Source organism: Lepisosteus platostomus, chromosome 7 (assembly GCF_059453375.1).
Source record: "Lepisosteus platostomus isolate fLepPlt1 chromosome 7, fLepPlt1.hap1, whole genome shotgun sequence".
Classification (NCBI taxonomy): domain Eukaryota; kingdom Metazoa; phylum Chordata; class Actinopteri; order Semionotiformes; family Lepisosteidae; genus Lepisosteus; species Lepisosteus platostomus.
Window position 1 is genome coordinate 51,792,151 of NC_142617.1, and position 5,569 is coordinate 51,797,719.

Genomic DNA, 5,569 nt, shown 5'->3' on the forward strand with positions numbered 1-5,569 from the left:
GAAAAAAAATGCATCTCTCCTCTGCATTGTTAACTACTGTACACCTGCCCCCTTGCGCCCAGCTTTGGCTATATTTGCCCAGTCAAAGCTGACTAATGATTCCAGTCCAACAGTGACCTACTACATGCTCTCAGCCAGCCTGCCCACTACATAGATGATAATTATAATAATTCCTTACGCTTATATAGCACTTTTTTGGACACTCCACTCCATCACCACCAATGGTATATCAACAGCAGCCATACTGCACACAATATGCTCACCACACAGAGCAGAACAGAGTGATGAAGCCGATTCATAGATGAGGATTATTAGGAGGTGGAGATTATTATGTAGCCAGGACACTGGGGTAACACCCCTCCTGTTTTCAAGAAATAACCTTGGATATTTTATGATCACAGAGAGTGAGAGGACCCTTGGTTTTATGTCTCATCAAAATAATGGCACCTCTTTGCAGTACATTGGTGGTGGTGGAGGGGAGTCCCCATTACCTGTAAAGCGCTTTGAGTGGAGTGTCCAGAAAAAGTGCTATATAAGTGTAAGCAATTATTATTATTGTGTCCCCATCACTATACTGTGACCACAGGGTGAGCACCCCCTACTGGCCCCACTCACACCTCTTCCAGCAGCAGCCTTAGTTTTTCCCAGGAGGTCTCCCATCCACATTATGACCAAACTCACACTTGCTGAGCTTCAGTGGGGTGTTAGTTGTGAGTTGCAGGATGTTATGGCTCCTGGCATCCCAAGATGTCTGTTGGGAAGGGAGTGTGTGCTCACACTGCCTGCAGCATGCAGACCAGAATTCATGTGAGTTGTAAAACGTGTCAATATACTGCTGTGAAAACAGTCGGGAATATGTTTTACTGTCAGTAGCCCCATAATCTCTTTATTAACCATAAAAAAATTGAACACCACAACAGTTACCTGCCCCACCAGGAACAATAACATAGATTAAAAAATCATCACGGCAGTCCGGCTCTCCCTCTGTAGCAGTAAGTGGAGCTCTGAGAGCAATTAATCCCTCCAAGAAAACATAGCAAGATTAATAAAATCGCTTAATAGCTGCACTGCCTTTGTTTTACTTTCTGGGTACTTCAGAAAGTAAGAGGAACTGAACAGGCAATCCCCAGTTTAGGATGGCATCCTTCAATTAAAATCTGTGGGGCTGTTTTCTAGGACGGTGCAGGACGTGTTCTTTTCAATATTCACCTGGTGGCTGTGATGGGGACTGCTGGCGCCCCAGCTGGCTTCTCATTTCATCCCGGGACGATAAAACACCAGCAGTCTGGGGAGCCCTGGGCAAGGTGACAAGAGCGCCCAGGGGCGCAGGGACTGGAGACAGGGGGTTGACGGGGGGCTCAGGGGGAGCTCGGGCTCCATCTCGGATATCAGGGTCACATCAGCATTCTCTCACAGTGCGGTCGTTTGTATTCATTGGTATTCTTTCATAACGGCCTTGTTCTGTCTCGGCTTACAGAAGATCCGATTGAGGCAGGATTCATCATGCAATGTTTTAAAATGGCATGTATGGTTAAATATTTACAATGTTTTATTTATTTTTACATTTTTCTTCCCCCTTGTGAGTTTTAGGGTTATTGTATTATGTTTGCGGAAGTCGTATTGTGGTGAGGCTTAAGGCATGCATCAGGGTTTGAAAATGGGGTTTGGAGCTTGGCTGAGGTTTAGGGCTGGACTCACCGACAGTTTTACAGCTCTCACTTTCCACCTGCTTGGTAGTAAAGGGAAGAGGCAACTTCAAGTCTGATTTCTTCTCAACCGTGAGCGACACTTCGTCAAAAACTTTTTTCTTCTCGAAAAGAGTAGGGGTGTAATCGCAGTGTCCTGGCCAAATTTCCCATTGGCCCTTACCAATCATGGCCTCCTAATAATCCCCATCTCTGAACTGGCTTTGTTACTCTGCTCTCCTCCCCACTGATAGCTGATGTGTGGAGAGCGTTCTGGCGCACTAGGGCTGCTGTTGCATCATCCAGGTGGGGCTGCACACTGGTGGTGGTGGGGAGTCCCCATTACCTGTAAAGTGCTTTGAGTGGAGCATCCAGAAAAGCGCTATTTAAGTGTAAGCAATTATTATTATCATCATCAACGGTCTCGAACTTTATGATCTTTGTTGCCACCAAGTGGCGAATTTAAGCATTGCACAACCCGACTAGAGCACCGTAGCGGGAACAGGGCATCATAGGATATTGCTCCCGCGCGCTGATCTGTGAACTCTTGTGTAGGTATAATCAGAAGAGAAAACGAGTAGATTAGGGTAGAAATTGTAAAAAAAAAAAATTCTGTCTTAGTCTTCCTCGTGAAAAAAGAAATTCATCAGGGTTGCTCCATTATCCTTAAAATTAAGAAATGCATTTCCTACACTTCTTTCCCTAAAAAAAAACGGGGACTCTCCTCCACCACCACCAGTGTGCAGCCCCACCTGGATGATGTGACGGCAGCTACAGCACGTCAGTACCCTCACCACACACCAAGCTCTCAGTGGGGAGGAGAGCAGAGAGATGAAGCCAGTTCAGAGAGGGGGGTTATTAGGAGGCCACGTTTGGTAAAGACCATGGGAGAAACTGGCCAGGATACCGGGGTAACACCCCTACTCTTTTCGAGAAACGCCCTGGGATTTTTAAAGACCACAGAGTAAAACCTCGGTTTTCCATCTCATCCGAAAGACAGCAGCTTTTTTCAGTATAGTGTCCCCGTCACTTTACTGGTTCATTGGGAATCCACACAGGCTGCAGGGTGAGCGCCTCTCCTGGCCCCAACAGCACCTCTTCCAGCAGCAAGCTTAGCCTACATGACGCTAGGCAGTTATTTGTCCTCCATTTTGTTTTTTATCCACTTGTGTCACTCGGAAGGAATGGCCTGGAAACTGAAATCCGATGCAATCTGATGTGGTTAGAAATGATTTTCAGTGTTGCGTGGCCCTTTCCGGCCCGTTGAGGTGCTTCCACCCCTGAAACTCGCTGTCAAGTGTCGAGTCAAGTACAATGCATCAGGGCCGTAGCCAGGAAGTGATTTTTGGGTGGGCCTGTGCAAAAGTGGGTGGCCCGGGCTCTAACTGACCCTGTTGCCAGCATAGGGGCACCCCTCCAATTTACAATGCAATCCTCGAGCAGTATAATCAAACAGCAGAATTATACCTTATGTATATATACTGTACATACACTCTCTCTCTCTCTCTCACACACACACAGGTTAAGCAACAGTCACCTAGGCTGCCGAACGCCACTGTGCCACGGCGGACACACACAAAAAAACAAGCAGTGCCTACCTCTGTTGTGAGGTTTTGGCCTTCTAGACCAGACGTAGGCATCGGGGCTGGGAATTGAATATGGCGATAATCTCGTCACTGTCTAGAGGGTCGGCAACATCGTAGGGGAACCGGACCGGTCCCATTCGTTTGTGCTGCTTTTGTTCTCGAGATATAGCGCCTTGTTGTTTCTGTGATCACGTGACCATGCACGGTGACTTTGACCTCCAGTGACCCCGTCTGTCGAGTTCAAGCGTCTGTTACCGGTGCGAGAGTAACAGTTCTGCAATTGTGTTCCTCTGTTTGCCTGGGTGGGGGGCGGCGATGGATTTTGCATTTAACATCAGTGTCTTCTGTGTGTTTGTGTGAGCGGGAAAATTAAATTTGTCACGAATATCACATATCCTAATCAGAAGATTTGGGGGTGTAGTTTCAAAAAGCGAACACTAGCAGCAAACAATTGCATGTTCTTACCAAGAGGTTTTAACGAGCACGTTTTAATACTTCATAGTGCATACAATTGGTTTCCAATTACTAATCAATCTAAGAGAAGTCGCACTGAGGTCAAAACTGAATAGCAGACAAAGAAGGTCATGGCATCCACAGCGCATTCACGACTCCGATAGCATGTCACGACAGGAGCGCGCGCATCACAAGCACATCGCGATACCCATTGCAACTGGCACGACTAAGTCCATATATCGCGATATGACATACCCCGACAAAAACGCCCCGCCCCCATGTTGCGACATGGAGCCCGCATATCGCGATATAGCGCACAACCGATAAAACGCCCACCGCATGTCGCGACATGGAGTGCATATATCGCGATATGATATACCCCGGCAAAAATGCCTCGCCCCATGTCGAGACATGGAGTCCATATGTTGCCATAGGACATACCCTGACAGGATATGCTGACCCTATGTCGCGACACGAAGTCCATATATCGCAACACATCCTATCTGGGTATATCATGTCCTGATATGAGACCTTTCTTGCGACAGCGGTGCCAGGGTGCCAGTTGTGATGTACAGTGCCGCGGTATACATGCGATATACATCATTATTACATGCTGCGGATGTCTTATCGCGATGGTATTGTAACGCATACGGCCTCCATTGCTTGCGAGAGCTGGCTAACCAGAGCGGTGACGTCACCGCCCTTCCCTGTGAATAACACGGACCGCAGTCGCGTGGCTGACGAGAGATTTCCCTTTGGCTCAAGAGGCTGGGTCCCTGTTGAGTGGTAGCAAAGGCCCGGGTTCGAGTGGGGCATCGGCGAGGGCGCCCACGTGAACCCTGAAGCATTACAGTATCATAGATCTTACAATCACGGTGATTTTACGTTCATTACAACCACAGGTTTATGTCATAGATGGTTAACTTGTTGGCATGCTTTATGTCATAGTATTATTCACATCTAAGGAGGCTGATATGTGTTTGGATATTGATTGTCTTTAAAATGTTAAGGGTACGAGCTAAACTGTAACAGAGCGCTTGCACTCGGCAGACGGGGTCACTGGAGTTCACCTTGGCTAAATATTGCCTAAAAATTAAATATTCAGCGGACTTGAGCATAACATACCAGAAGAACGTGCACGCACGTATGGGTTTCAGGGGTTGGAGTAAATGCATCCCCCCAAGGGTAATATCGAGTGAGGCTTCATGAGAATAAAAACTGCGAAGGTATTAAACTATTCAGTTCTGAAGAGCTTGTTTTATCCTTCATGATACTTTTAAACTTGTATGAAACCCACGAAATCAGTATTCTATTATCGATGCCAAGACACCTAATTTGGAAATTCGTGACTTCCCACAAGACTTAACACTGAATTGTTAGTTGCATTACAGTGCTAACCAATTCATTGTACCTTTAATTGGAAGAATGTTCTGCTTATAAAAGCGTCAAATACATACTTTGGATGTATTTTAGCTCTGTAAACGTCGTTCACTTAAAAATACTGCAGGGTATTTAGAGGCGATCTGAAAAGTTATCTGTAAAATGCACACACATAAGGCACCTCATTGAAGAACTAAACTCAGGAATATATGTGAAGCTAGAGCAGTAAGCGCTACTACACTGTGCTTTCCATATTAATTACTGACGAAAAACAGAAACCTGTTGTGGAACTTGCTTAGATTGTCTACCTCTACCTATTACAGCATATTTAGGGCAGTCGTCAGTTCACCCAAGCGATTGGTAACTACAATAGCCAATTACTATACAGTGTGGGCGGGACTTTCTCTGCTCGCGATACCCCAGCCGCTCTGGGATTGGTTCCTGGGGGCTCTAGCTCTCCGAGCT